Here is a 16,640-nt window from a genome sequence, read left to right as displayed (position 1 = left end):
TTCATCTTGTAAATAAACCATTGTGTGTTAAAAACTGCTGACTTTCTTATTTTATGCAACCTTCAAAGAGGCGTGTGGTGTTACAGTGCGTTATTAGTTAGAATTACACATGCATGAACAACATAGAAATAGTTTAATTCTTATACAAATATTCTTTTATAATTTTCCTCCCGTCGGCACCAAAAAGTTTCGAAAACAACTTTTATCAAGATTTGAATCGAAACCATGACCATCGGGTAGAACATGATTTAAATAAGATAATGGTATTTCACATTTATGTTTCATTCAACAGTGATTCTTATTTACGAATTTCTATGCTGTATATGCCGATGCAACACCGACATAGGCATAATATTACAAAATTGATAAACAAAGAATTACTGAAAAATGAAAGTATCAATTTGCTTATTATACTAAGATGATAAATATGGGAACAATGATATATAAGCACACTTTCTACGTAAAATAGTTTGTTTGTTGGCTTTGATTATGTTCACCAGGTATCGGTTATAGCTTAATTAAATTATTCAGGAGACTCGAATGAACATGCTAAATGCCAAATATGAAACGGATATATTCAGCATGATGAGGCCTGTCGTGTTTAGAAGTTAGATCCGTATTTAAAAGAAAAAAACTTTGGTCATAATTAGCATTGTTCAATAATTCTGTCATTTTTAACATATGAAATGGTAGTCAAATTTATAAAAGAACCCTGTTATCTAATTATATCGATTCTGTAGCAGGTATTTCCACAACCCAGTCGTAAATATTTCCATCTCAGAAGCATGCGTGCTTCACCAACGTATTTCATGTTATTAATTAATTTACATTTTTTGTTTAATTTTTGCTGAAATGTAGACAATGTCAGCCAGCTTAAAAGTTAAATAATCTGTCTAAATATCATTTTCTGTTTTCAGGATTGATTTCAACTGCCATTAACCAGACTGATTTTTGCCATTAACCAGACTGATTTTAAAAGTTTACAGAACATTAGAATGGTAAACAAACTGACATATATTAAATGGTCAATATAATTGATTGAACTTTGTGTTGTCTTGTTTTTTGTATTGACAAACTGTATCCGCGTTACTGTACATTTTCTTTTAAATTGACGCCACATCATCTGCAAATTCGACCTTGTTTAATCGTTCTATACAACAAATTTTGGCTGATGACATATAGTCTCTGCCTTTTTGTCTGTCTGTACCGAAAACCCTGTTCAGAGAACTTTTCAATACTACAGTTGTCAAGGGATTTTGTCAAAAACGTACAAAAATCTATCGTTAAGGTGGCATTATGCATGTTGCCTGGGAATGAATACATTTTGCCAGGCTGAGAGGTTATGGTCCTTTGGAATAATCTTACGGTACATGTCACAGTATACAAATAAATGGCCTGTCGGTATAACTGTTCAAACAATGCTAAACTTTTGTCACAGAATACATGTAAAATGCCTGATGTAGACGTTATTAAAATGCTGCATTGCGATAACCAAAAAAAGTGTATAAAAGGGAGCTGAGCCAAACTAAAAAAATGCATTGATATGAAATGAACTAGCCCATCATATCAAGATATGGGGATCAGGATATTAAATAAAATAAGTCATCCAAAGCGCGCGAAAAGTTGAAGGGACCTGGTTAACCTTTTTTTTTGTCTTTCGTATTATATACTTCCAATAGTCTTGAGAATCCCAATTTGATAGAAGTAAATGCATTTTCAGTCACTAAAATGTATATCATCAACTTTGAGATATGAAAATTCAAAAATTGGAAATTCAGAGGTCGCCTTCCAATGAAATAATAACGTTTCATGCTCGTTTGAGTAAGCCTGTTGAGTAAGCCCTCTGTTCCCTGGTTGAGAACTACGTAACATTTACAAATGTTACAAGTGACAAAATACAAGACACCAGTAGATGTCGGTGTTAAGGTAACCTCAAATGCAACACAGAGTGTAATTCCACGAAAAGCGGCGTTTGGTCCCTAGTTAAAATAATGGTGTTGCCGAAAAGGAAAGAACAATGGGCTGAACTAAACAAACTGGAATTTAGTGGGGGCATGGGGTCATGGAGTCTACATATCACAAAAAGCAGGCACCGTATCGAAGGAGTGCTTAAACATTGAAGTTGGAGTATTGGAACCAGCAAAGCTTAAAAATCGAACAGTTCACTAAAACAACAAAAATGAGGTGATGAACGATCTGAATGGATCGAAATACCACAGCTCTGATTCATAACGAACCCGATCACTATCGGCATTTTAAAAAGTCTTTCTCATGTGTAGCATAAAATCAAAAACATTAAAAGCGTATTTTCCGCCTATATAGATCGATTAAGAAATGCTAACTGGATATCGAACTATGAATTATATATTTTAATATAAAATTTGATGGCCACTTGTTTGCTTACCTGCCTGCCTACCATAAAACAATTGCTTATAATGCGCTGTAGAGCAAGTTCATTATAATACTTGGGATACACAAATCAGAAATAAAGTGCCTACAACAAAGACATTCGAAGTCAAAGACGGAGAAATCATCTGTTACGTTCAGCAAAATAGGTCCAAGCCTGGGTATGACGCCTTTTATCATACAATTAAAAGATTCTTCATACTATATTCGGTGAAATAAAAAAGAAAAATACCGAAAGATCCGACCCTTTCAGCCTTTCGTTACTTCTGTGAATTTTTATTGTAATAGCTGTATGTCAAATAGCATAAAAACAGGATTAAGTCAATAAAAACATAATCAGAAGACCGACAGATGGACCGATGTACAAGGGGTCGAAGGATTCTGCGTTAAAGACGATCACAATTTAATCTGTGTCACATTTGCTAACATATTTAGAGTTTCTGTAACTTAAAGACAATTACTTATAACTACTGAATATATTTCTAAGGAACAAGGTATGCTGAAGTACTTTTAAACATATTATAATCTAAGAGAATTAGTGATTCATCTCCCTTTTGTATTTTATTTTACCGTTTTCTCATCGTCTTACCGTTCAGTAGAATTAGTGCAACATATAGAGAATGTTTTTAAGTCAATGTGATATCAAAACATCTGTAAAATGTACAATACGTAGTTCTTGAGTGAAATATAGTTTTATCTAACTAGTAAAACAAACCCATTTCTTATATAGCACATGTAATTGAATAGTTTAACACACTTTTACCCATTTCGCCTGCCTAACTGACACGCAAATTCATGGCGTCAACAAAGTATCTTGAAGTCAGTGCTCGTGTTAGAAAAGGTTAATAATGGAATGAATAAGTGTATGAAATTCATACATTTCTATCACTTTTTAAATTATGTAAGTGCATACATTTTTATTTCTATGAAGTGTTTCTGTACATATACGTATAAGCCGTTAATGAATGTCTGATAAGAGTTTCCATTTTTTTTATAGTTCTTCCATGGTGAAAATGGCGTACACTCTTGACTTACCGGCCCCTGAAAAACAAGTATCAATAAATGCCATTCCCGTGTGAACGAATTTGTCGCATACCTTTGTTTGTATGAAGATTTAGTATGCATATAAAAGAGTAACAACTTCGCTTTCCCTATTATATTCTTATGAAGGCATAGTCTCCCTTGAAAACGTTTTCACAATAAAAGGTGTGTTTATAACCAATGCGTTGCTCATTAATGATATGCATTACTTTTTGCGGCAGTTTTGTTTAATAATATGTCAACTTAATGCAACTAATACAATTACATAAATAGTTACAATACATATTTATTCATTTATTTGTCATACATCAACGGTCAAAACATATTCAAATCATCAAGGCCGCAAGCTTATTGTGAGCTATATCCTGTTAATATATATAATTTGGGCAATTTAATTGCACATTTGTCTCAGTGTATTCTTTACAACCCTTTACTCTGCGATAAATGACTTATGGTGCAGTATTATTCCGATAAAATTATCAGGTAAGTATATTTTATCCGCATCATATTAATTACAACAATATTCTATGCACTTTCCAAGTAATAAAAACGTTAAAACACGTCCGATTTTATTCTGGTATTCCGGAGTCTAATCAAAGCATAACATTTACTTTCACATTGTGATTAATAATTAATTCAAAAATAACGTGTGATATATTGTAGAATATGCATATAAAACACTTCCAGGAAATCACAAAGTAGTTTTGTTAAGCATTAACACTAACACAATATGTAGCAGCTGCAGTTTATGTTTAAAGTCGTATCTTATCATTCACCGCCGAAGGCGGAGGGATATTGGTTTTGCGTTGTCCGTCTTGATGATCGTGCGTGCATCCGTGCGTGCGTCCCATCCGAAACTAAAAATGCTTATAATTCAAAAAGTATTTAAGCTAGACTCACCGAACCTTACTAATTATTATTTCAAACATGACCTTTTCTCACACATAGTATTTTACCCCTTGTTTAGCTACTTCGTAAATTTACGAAGTTGTTACTTGTACAATAAATTAATGAATTATGTCAGATTTACATTTCTTCGCATTTGTAAAATTTTCACAATTTTCATCTTGTTTGTAAATTTACGAAGTGGAACTTTTAAAGTTTTTCAGATTTTTGCAAAAATAGAAAGTTTAATCAGTAGAAGCTACTTCGTAAATTTACGAAGTTGTTATTTGTTTGTAAATTTATAAACTGTGTCAAATTTACACTTCTTATTTCTTTCACTTTTTCAGCTTGTTCGTAAATTTACAAAGTCCAGCTCCTTAACTTTCTCAAATGTTTGCAAAAATAGAAATTTAATCAGTTTAAGCTACTTGGTAAATTTACGAACAGTGTCAAATGCACATTTCTTTTCTGTACAAAGCTGATTGTTTCATTTTAATGTAATCTTATTCCGTGCCAAGTCTTGGCAAACTTCGTAAATTTACGAACTACTTCTTTTGAACACTTTTAAAATCCAATTTATGTATTAGTTTATATGAAATTTTTACGACTTATTGCATTCGTAAATTTACGAACATGTCTTAATTAAAAAAATCTTAGCGCTAAAACTTAAAAGTATGTTTTTATTTTTTATTAAATGCAATTAAAGGGTTGTTCGTAAATTTACGAAGTTTATTATATTTAAAAATTTCCCAATAAAATCGCTTTTGTAGAATACGAATGATGATTTTTATTATGTATTATATGTATTATATATATATATATATATATATATATATATATATATATATATATATATATAACCCTGCTTTCCTCATTAGGCAGACCGTAGGTTAAAAAGCAGCATTAGGCAGACATTGTATATATATTGTATTTTTTGAGATTTCGAGGTCTGTTTTACACATTTATAATGAAAACCCTTTTAAAATTGAATAGTAAAAGCCGCGTCTTGAAAAACTGAGAAACGAAAAATATATAAAATTCTTTGTCTGCCTAATTTTTTGTACCTACAAAATACGAATTCAGCAGACATTACTTATATATAATATATATGTATGTACATATCCATCATAAGGCAGACATTATATGTAATTTTATATCCATCATTAAGCAGACATGGCATATGTTAGCACGTTTTCAGATTACAGGTATCACTACGTCACACTTATGCGGTCATCCCTATTATTAGTAACAAACATTTATGGCTCAGAGATTTTCGGACAGTAGCATTTGTACATTCTTATCTCACAGTAAATTATGTACTTGGCCAGTGTTGCAAAATGTGTTTCTATTCAAAGCACTAAAATGCATATGCACTAAGATGGTTGAATATTTGGTGCATTTGGTTCATATCTTTTTTAAATATTGACTCATAAATGAAATGTACATGTAATAATTGATCATGTATACATAATTATGAGACTTTTAGCCAATATTCTTATTAGAAAAAGAAAATGCTCATAAAATGGTCTTAGCAATATTGGTGCTGGACAAATTTTATACTATTATTTTCCACGATGTTATTAGATGATGTTTGTTAATTAAAATAAATGGATTGTATTTTGTAACAATCACTGTTTTTGTTTAGGACGGAAAATGACAAAAGATAAAGGAGGAATTTGATGAATTATATCTGAATTAAGAGAGTTTTACACATGATAATCATCAGTATTATTTATATAATCTTGAATGATTGTAAAACACGCAGAAAAAATATTGTTTCATTTCTGTTATGTATTTAAATTTGTAACATTTGTTCTGACAAATTCTACTTGTTTTCTTTTTTTCTTTATTGTTTGATGTGGCATTATTATCATTTTAGTCCTACCTAGATTATGTATCGTGAGTCTATTAGCCCTTCTCATGCTGGACACGATTGATTCTGCCTTTGCGACCAGTGTAGATAATGATCAGCCTGCACATCCGCTCAATCTGATCAAGATCTGCATTGTTTGCAATTAATTTAGCAAATTCATTTTTTGGCAGGCACCCCTTTTAACAGTAAATGGTACTGTCCAAATTGAAAAATGGACAAGTGCATTATAGAAATTTAGCAAGATAAGGGTTAACTGAAGCAATGTTTACTGTAATACAACTTCCCCACAAAATCTGGATCGAGAACAAATTATTTCAGATTTAATCTCTCTAGTCAAATTGTCACCGAGATCGAACTCACAACATCTGGATTGGTCCAACTGAGTTGGCTCAAATACTGATCAAGTTTAAGTTTAAACAAAACAATAAATTTTCTTACAAAGTAAAACAGTTGTTCATGACCTCCCCACTCTTGCTCTAAAAAAACAAAGAAAAATTGTTTCATATTGACAGATTACATCATGTAATTTTGATATACATTGTATATGTACTTTTTTATTGATATAGATTTCAATCAAATGCTTCAATAACAGATGTTTTATTTTCCTATCGGTGTCATATTTTTTTTTGTGTTTACTTTCATCATTGATAATACAGAACAATGTGTGATTTAATTTCATTAAAGTTTTCCTGAATTATTATTCCTTATAACTAATGTCATAGCCCTCAGTATAGTCAATCTAAATTTCAACATGAATAAGATAATTTAATTTGGTGTGAAACAGTTTACTGCATGTTAATAATAACGTCGGGCAAAGTAAATAGTTTCTGTAATTCAGTCTACAGAGTTCTAGGACATGTCTGAAATACATTTACAGTTCTTAAAGAGAAAAAAATAATGTGTATAACATCATACAGGCATCACACAATTCATTGAGTCTATATAAATAACACACACTCTCTCTCTCTCAATGTTTGTCCGAATCCTTTAACTATAAACCTGGGTTTTATAAGGTCGTTCTAAAAATAGACACAGGGGCTGATTAGAGAATGTGCTATACAGCATTAGTCAGTCATTCGTCATATATTTATCAGTTGGTAGATGGTAAACATCGGACATTTTGAAGTATGAAAAGAGCTGAAGCGTGCCATACGCATTATTATAATTTTGAATACTAATTTTGAATTTGCTTATATGTACCACTCGGTCAAGTAATGTTTGTTTGTACAACACCCTACCGGTTGATATTCATTTTTAAATCTCATAAAAAATTTGAGTGACACAATACAGGCGGATTTTATTTAAATAGTGCCTTGCTGACATCTGTTTAAAAACAGAAGCCGGGTGATTTTAATTTAAATTCCATCTGTTCTGGTGGTATTCATAAAAATAATACCCGTACCGGAAAACGTTCTGATTATTTAATCATTGGAAAGAGTAGACAATACTACACAATACAAAATTAAATTAAAGTCGATAAACAGAGAAAAGATGGGGAAGCGCAACAATACGATGGTGACACTACGATTGTGAAGCGCGGCAGTGTGATGGCGACGAGCAACAGAAAGATGGTGACACTGCGATGGTGAAGCGTGATCATACGATAATGAAGCGTGGCAGTGCGGTGGCGAAGCGCGACAGTGCAATGGTGACACTGCGATGGTTATGTGCGAAAGTGCAATGGTGGCACTTCGATGGTCAAGCGCGATAGTGTAAAAGTTCAAGTTGTTGATATTTCCGTTTACTTTTCATGCATATAGCAACAATCTGACAATTATGGTGCACAGTTATAATGCTTTACATTGATATCGTACATGTATATACAGTCTCGTTGTGCTTTAGATAGTTTTGAAATGGTAGTATTCCATTATAATCACACATTCATATCGTATACAAATAAAGCTAAAGAAGATTTTTGTGCTGCGCTTTTTGACAGAAACAATTGTAATAATTATGATTTAAATAAAAACCGAAAGTTCGCAGCTCAAGACTATTGCCTGGACTTCTTTTTTCTGTTATACTTCGAATTAGAAATGTTAATTGTTGTATTTCAGTTTATTTTTTCATTAAATGTATGTTTTACGATAAAATGTCGACAGCATGTTTAGTAGTACACGTTTTCTGAAATCGTCCGAAACCTTCAGCAAAACTTTAAAAATACCACCAAATAACTTTGCGTTTAAGCTCGGGGTGGGGAAATCAAATTGGTCTTACTGGAAAAACGAAATCGGTGACGCACGATTTTTGTTTATCAAACGCAAGTAAATATATTTTCGCATTTATGATTAATTTTTAAACAAAATTCCTCGACTTGTTAAAAGGCTATACGCGAAAAACGGACATTTTTGTTCTGCTAAACACTTCGTTACGCTATATGTTAGTCTGACGCTTTAATACGTCAAAATCTTAAGGTACGTCATAGATCATTCGTGAAACTTATATCACAGGATAAGACTTTAAAGTCTTTTAAAAATATATTAATTTCGTACGTGTCAGCTTCCAACTAAAACATGGATATGCTAAAAACCTTGGAGAAACTGAAAATGACGCCCAAAAAGTGCCTTTACTGGCCAATTTGACAGCGTACTTAAGAAATGTGGATTTGAGTCGAACGGAAAACGAGAATAAATCAGAAATATTCTCAATTTCCCTCCATTTCTTTTTCATATATCTACCTATTTTTTTTTTTTTTTTTTTTTGTTAAAGGTCATCGCATGATATCGCTTTTGTTGTCAATCATTGTTTAATTTCCAATAAAATCTGCGAAGAGATCCTTAGGAAGCAATATGTAAGCAGACATAATCAAGTCCGTTTATGACAGGTAATGAAAATGTTATAACACGAAATGAACACGCGCTTACGTTATTTAAGAAATAATAAGTTCCCAAACGTGGTTTATCGTAGAATAACCTGAGTTTTGAGTTCTTATGCGTAAGAATATATTGTTTCGCATAAGAACGAAAAACTCGGGTTATTCTATAATAAATCACACTTGGGAACTTATTATTCCGATTCAAACACGACATACTAGTATAAACAGTGTTAGTAAAAAATGGTAACTACTTTTTACGACCGCGCTACGAACCCTGATCGGACGACGTCATTGCACGCGAGTGGTATATTGCAGAATAACCCGAGATAAATTTTGCTCTACACGTATGTAGGTTATTTGCAGGTCGTGTTAGAATCTAGCATAAAACGCGAAAAAAAAAATGAGCCGCACAATGAAAAAAAACAACATAGTAGCTTTGCGACCAGCATGGATCCAGACTAGCCTGCGCATCCGCGCAGTCTGGTCAGGATCCATGTTGTTCCTTAACAGTTTCTCTAATTGAAAGCGAACAGTATGAATCCTGACCAGGCTGCGATACGCAGTGCACAGTCTGGTCTGGATCCATACTGGTCGCAAAGCCACTTTGTTGGCTTTCTCATGTCGCGACTCAAATGAATGAAAACAGTGTACCTCAACGTCATTAAATTTCCGTGAAATGCTAGGAAATACCTTAGTTGATTTTCATCCGTTTTTGGGCCGTAATACGTTTAGGCTTTGCCACGGAACGCACATATAAAAAAATGTGTTTAAACAGCAAGTGAGCGCGAGAATCTCTCTATCATTACACGTTTTCTCTCCCGTTAAAGCACTCCAGAAATATGACAAGAACAACACTTTTAATATGCTAGAATAATAATGTTTTGATGAAAATTTTCGTCACATTCGATTATCTAAAGATTTTGACACAAGGTAGAGCGCCCCACTCAGAAAAGCAGTTGCAGTCGTCCTGTCCTCTTCCTATGAGTATAGTTATAGAAATAAACGACATTTTATCTTCATAAAAGCATTTTCTCGTAAGACTCATAAATCAACGAAGTTTAACCCCTGCCTCTGTTATTTAATAGGGCTAGGACGATTTCAAAATTTTGAAACCGGTTAATCATTTGTTTGAAATCGAATCGAACCGGTTAATCGGTGGGCATATTGACCTGACGACCGTATCAAGGTACTTCCAGTAGCTGACTCCATTAGAAACTTACTGACACTATCGTTTGCAAGCAGTGTGACAATTAATAAGTCATATTTATGTATATTTTATTTTAAATATCACGTCAAGCAAATTCGAAACTATTGATTATACATGTTCTCTTGATGTGTTTTAGTAGAAATATACTGTGGATCTATGTGCTGGTCAAAGAAATGTATAGAGATAAAATACGACTGGTGGTGTTTATTGTTTGAGAGCGATTACCAGTTTTGCAAAACTGAAACCGGTTTTACATAGTAATCGAATGGGATCCGATTAACCGGGTAAACTTCCCAGTCCTATTATTTAATGGATTTATGTGATCCTGAAAACTTTGACCACGAACGGATACCGTGGTTCACTACTTGCCCAACTAACAATCCTATTTAAACCCAATGACAAATGTCATAACGGGGCATAAATGATATCAGATGAATCTTTCGGATAAAAAGCAACCAAATACTAGGGTATTGATTTCAAAATAATAATTAAAGAGTAATTGAGCCGTGCCATCAGAAAACCAACATAGTGGATGGATCCAGACCAGCCTGCGCATCCGCGCAGTCTGGTCAGGATCCATGCTGTTCGCTTTCAAACCTAATGGAATTAGAGAAACCAATAGCGAACAGCATGGATCCTGATCAGACTGTGCGGATGCGCAGGCTGGTCTGGATCCATGCTGGTCGCAAACCCACTATGTTGGTTTTCCCATGGCACGGCTCAGATCATGAATACAGTACTTAAGAAATAATACTATATCCCAAATTGAATAAAATCATTGTTTGGAGTTTAGATGCGAAGGAATTACATCACGTGGGAGCAGCCAGAGTGATATAATAATACGCATCTATTCACGCACAAATCACAGTTTGAGATATATCGTTTCGATTCCAGCACGTTATTATGGATTATTAAGTACATCCTTGACGATATCCATCAAACATTTGCCACATTTCTGTTGATTTCTCCTCGAACGCGCCACTATGCCGTCTAACGCTATGGTACTGTGGCACAGAGGTGACATGCACTACTCTTCTTTTAGATTTTACTTCTTTTCACCTCGTGAGCGTTGGGGAATGTTGGATCCCTCGGCGAATGGAGTGGTTTCCCCGGGGATACTCCGGTATAGCGACGGCGGATGTCCGAAAATGGACTTGGACAATTTAATATTAGGTAACAACAATCAGCCGGAGATGGGCGTACATTTCAGGCCTCTTCCTTCTCTCCATACCAGACGGAACGAGTCATACCAACTGACTGGAGGCCCAACCCACCCCAACTCACTTTAGGTCTAGTACGGGTGAGTTGACATCAAAGACGACACAAAGCAGCCGGAGATTGGCCTACATGCAGCGTCAGAGGGTATATGGGGCCTCTGCCGTCGGCATACCAAAGCAAGCCCTTACGGGACGGTTCATACCAGCCGACTTGGCGTCCAACCCCTACCAGGTCAAGTTCGGGCAAATTGAATCTAAAGGCGACAAAAACCAGCCGAATATTGACCCACATACAGTGCCATTGGCATGCCAAAGCATCCCCGCCAGAAGGGCTTGCATCACTCAGTAGGGAGTCCAACCCACTCGAGTTAATGCGAATTAAAACTGAAACTGAATAATTTGATAAAACGCCTATTTTTATACAATGACATAATGGCGTTGTTATCAAGTCATTGATTATAACTGTGCATCTTTTCAAAGTCTCCGATCGCTTGTGATTCTATGGACGAAAGCTTTTATTTGCCCTCTATCATCAGCAAAACCGTAGACTGATATGGATTTCGGAACGACATCAAAAAGAGTTCCAGCATAGGCGAGATACAGTTACGGACCAAGGCAACTGCATTCAAGATGGCGGTCTGATGAATATACATTGATTAACTCAGAGGAAGAAACTTACCAGCCATATCTGGGACCACAGTGTCCAAGTTTGTTTCTCAGCCATCCATGATCCATCACAGGTATAATAAATATAACAAACAATTTGACTGGCTGACTAACTCGTATAATAAATATAACAAACAATTTGACTGGCTGACTAACTCGTGGGAACGAGAAAGCTATGTCATGGTAACGAGTTAGCTATGTCATGAGAGGGATTTCCTTTGTCGTGGGAACGAGAAAGCAAGTCGTTCCCACAACACAGCTAAGTCGTTCCCACTAGTTAGTAAGTCGTTCACTCGACATAACAGACTGCACTACTCTTCTTTGTTACACCATTCTTATTTTATTACACTTTTTATATTCCGCTCCTCTTTTTTTTCAACGCATTACTTTCTATTTCACTGCCTTTCTCTTTTTATGTCATGCTCACGACATACCAAGTCATTTGTTCGAGTTAGCTAGACTGTAGAAGCATTTTTATATTGAGGACGGTGGCGTGGGGGATAGGGGGCACACATGAAAATCAGCTTAAATTTACCCGCTGTCAAAAATTGCTAAGACAATTACCGTAATCGCTCAAAATATTGGAGGGATAGCTCCCTCCACTCCCCACCCCTCAACCATCTGTTCCTACGGCCCGGTTAGTATCTCGTCGGAAAGACATATAAAAAGAAGTGCAACTAAAACAAGAGGGCCATGAAGGATCTTTATCGCTCACTAAGTTCTGACTAAGTTCTGACTAAGTTTCATGAAAGTAAAGTCATAAATGTGGCCCTTAGAGTTTCATTAAGATCTGGTCATAAATGTGACCTCTAGTTAACTAGCTTTTCTTTTGATTTGACCTGGTGACCTAGTTATTAATCCTACATGACCCAGATTCAAACTGGACCTAAAGATCATCAAGGTTAACATTCTGACCAAGTTTCATGACCCAGATTCAAACTGGATCTAAAGATCATCAAGATGAACATTCTGACCAAGTTTCATGAAGATACAGTCTTAAATGTGACCTCTACAGTGTTAACAAGCTTTTCCTTTGATCTGACCAAGTGACCTAGTTTTTGATCCCAGATGAACCAATATCGATCTCGTCTAAGACTTAATTGGGGGTAACATTCTAACCAAGTTTCAGTAAGAGTGGGCCAAAACTGTGACCTCTAGAGTGTTAACAAGCTTTTCCTATGGTTTGACCTGGCGACCTAGTTTTTTGAACCCAGATGACCCAATATCGAACTTGTCCAAGATTTTATTGAGGGTAACATTCTGACCAAGTTTCATTAAGTTTGGGCCAATACTGTGACCTCTACAGTGTTAACAAGTTTTTCCTTTGATTTGGACTGGTCACCTAGTTTTTAACCCCAGATGACCCAATATCGAACTCGTCCAAGATTTTATTTAGGGTAACATTCTGACCAAGTTTCATTAAGATTGTGACAAAATTGTGACCTCTACAGTGTTAACAGTCAAACTGTTGACGAGGACGGACGAACAACGATGGACACAAGGCGATCACAAAAGCTCATCTATAACTACAGCAATCTTTAGGTACTGTGTGGCGGCTGTAATATTTCTCCCCATACTTGGATTCAGTGTTGTTATATTTTTCCAAGAACCTAAAGATCAGAAGTGAGCGAGTTGTGATTCAGGGCAAAACTTCTGATCTTTCGGATAATGGAATTCACTAAAAATATATGTAATAGAGTTCCGCTTAAAGCAGAGGGGTGTTTTATTTAAAACATTTGGAGTATCAGTCTGCCGCATAAGAAAAAGTTTTAAATGTAGTAACATGACGAATAATGCAGTAACATTTATGATTCTTTAACATGGCACTTCCTCCCTGTCAATATATCATATGATGCTTCATTTGATTATATTGAATCATTCTTTGAATATGTACGCCTTATATTTTTATTATCGTCTATTACCATACCTCCATAATTCATGGAGTTCCGTTCCAGACAAAGGGCATGGGGGAGCGAGGGAAAAATGGATACGGTAAATAACAGTTTTAAGAAATAAGTAAAACAAACAACTGTCACATTTGTCTTAAAATTTTACTCACTGATGCCTCAAGTTTTTACCGAAATTCAAAATTATAATGCTTTAAAAATATGTCTAGATTAATACAAAGTCTGACTTACGGTATAAGTCCATGTTTCGGAGAAGAAAGTTCGAATGTCATCAAATCATAGAAAGAAAGCATTGTTTTACATGAAAATTTAACAGCATAAAAAACATATATTATTCTACACTGAAACCACTGTCAAGTTACTCATATATATATATACACTGAATTCCGGAAAAGGACTGCATGAAGGGGCCAGCTTTCTGGACAGTCAACTGCCTTTTAAAAACTCACCATTTTTAAAAAGCTATTACATGACTTCGTTTTGATGCATTTGCAACATTGTACGAATGTTTAAACTTAACATAACTTGGTAAAACTTTTTTTTCATTTATTTCTTTACAAATAGCATTCTTATTTAAAGGGGGACAACTCATTTAGAATATTTTAAGTATCCGTCTCTGTGGGACAGAACAGTAAAGCATGTATCAGACAGAAAAATGGTGTGTTAAGATGCTGTTCATTTAATAAAAAAATCTGCTGTTTTGTGTGATATACTGCTAAACATGAACATCGTAAATATAATGGTTCAATGTGCATGGAGAGCATGTTGGTGACATTTTTGAGAATATACCAAAAAGTGTTGGAAGATACGCAAGTATGGTTACATGATATTAGACCCCTAACAGTAATGTTTTAACAAGAGCTGTCTGTACGACAGCCAATGCTCAACTATTCGAAATACTGTCCAAGAAACAGGAAAATAATATCCAAAATGTTAAAATATCTAAAGAGTTTTAAGTTCAAAAGGGGGCATAATATGACCAAAATGCACGTCAGAGTTATGGGACTTGATGCCATCAACTAGTTTTATAAACCTCAAGGCACATGTGAAGTTTCAACTTAGTATCTGCATTTGTTCTGCAGATAGTAACTTGCATGCAGAACTTTACCCAGTGAGGTTGCTAACTGACACTGAAGAAGAAAAAAATAGTTTCAAAGCTATATGCCTTTAAATGATAGCTGTATGTACTTGCATGCAAAACTTTAACCAAGGCGTGACGCTGATGCCAGGTGAGTAGAATATAGCTAGACTCTTCTCCAAAAAGTCGAGCTAAAACTGGAATTTGCTTGGTATATTCTTAAAGTTGATCGTGTTTTGAACTGTGTTGCAATTTTTAAACAACTTTTACCGTCCCGTTTTTTTTATATAAATTTCGTATAATTTATCGCATTTCATCAAACGCAAGTAGAGACAAGTTTAAAGTGACAGCCACTATCCAAAACGTTTGCAGAGAATTCATTTTACCATTAATTTTGATAAAACAAACACCAACCTATTGGTAAACAATTATGAAATACAAAATAAAACTGTCAATATCATTTTTCTAGGTAGCCTCCAGTAAACATGTTTAACCAGACAGAATTCTAACTCCAACATTGAACAAGAGGGTCATAATTGCCCTATATCGCTCACCAGAATTGATCTGGCCTACTGACCTAGTTTTTGGCCCCACATGACCCAGTTTCGAATTTAACCTAGAGATCATCCAGACAAACATTCTGACCAAGTTTCATAAAGATTGAGTCACAGCTGTTGCCTTTATAGTGTTCACAAACTTTTCCTTTGATTTGACCATAAGACCTAGTTTTTGACCCACAATGACCCAGATTAAAACTTGACCTAAAGATTATCAAGACAAACATTCTTACCAAGTTTCATAAAGATTGAGTTACAACTTGACCTAGAAATCATCACAACAAACATTCTGACCAAATTTCATAGAGATTGGGTCACAACTGTGGTGTTCACAAGCTTTTCCTTTGATTTCACCGGGTGACTTAGTTTTTGACCCACATGACCCAGATTCTGGTGAGCTAAAAATTAATGTTAAATCCTGCGGGTATGTTTTGAATTTTGCTCATTTCAATCAAAAATAACCATTGGGCTGAAGTAAAACCTACCTACATTTCTTGCACAATATGTAATCTAAAGAGTGAATGCAAAATAGAGATCTTTTACTGCATTTAACTCAATATTTTGTTCCTGGCCAATGTGCCTTTGACCTGATGACCTCAAAATCAAAACGGGTCAAGACCAATCTCCCTATCAATTTTCCAGATCCTAGGCCCAAGTGTTCTTGAGTTATTGCCTGGAAACCATATAACTGTTCCTGGTCGCTGTTACATTGACCTTTGACCTACTGGTCAACCTCCCTATCAACTTTCACAATCCAAGTCCCAAACAATCTTGAGTTATCATCCGGAAACTGTTTAAATGTTCCAGGTTACTGTGACCTTGATCTTTGACATACTGACCTCAAAATCCATAGAGGTCATCTGCTGGTGATGACCAACCTTCCTATCAACTTTCATGATCCTAGGCCCATGCGTTCTTGAGTTTTAATCTGGAAACCCTTTAACTGTTCAGGGTCAGTGTGACCTTGACCTTTGACATACAGATCTAAAAA

This window comes from Mercenaria mercenaria, chromosome 14 (assembly GCF_021730395.1).
Source record: "Mercenaria mercenaria strain notata chromosome 14, MADL_Memer_1, whole genome shotgun sequence".
Lineage (NCBI taxonomy): Eukaryota > Metazoa > Mollusca > Bivalvia > Venerida > Veneridae > Mercenaria > Mercenaria mercenaria.
The sequence above is the reverse complement of the archived record's forward strand: the minus strand, read 5'-3'. Positions refer to the sequence as shown.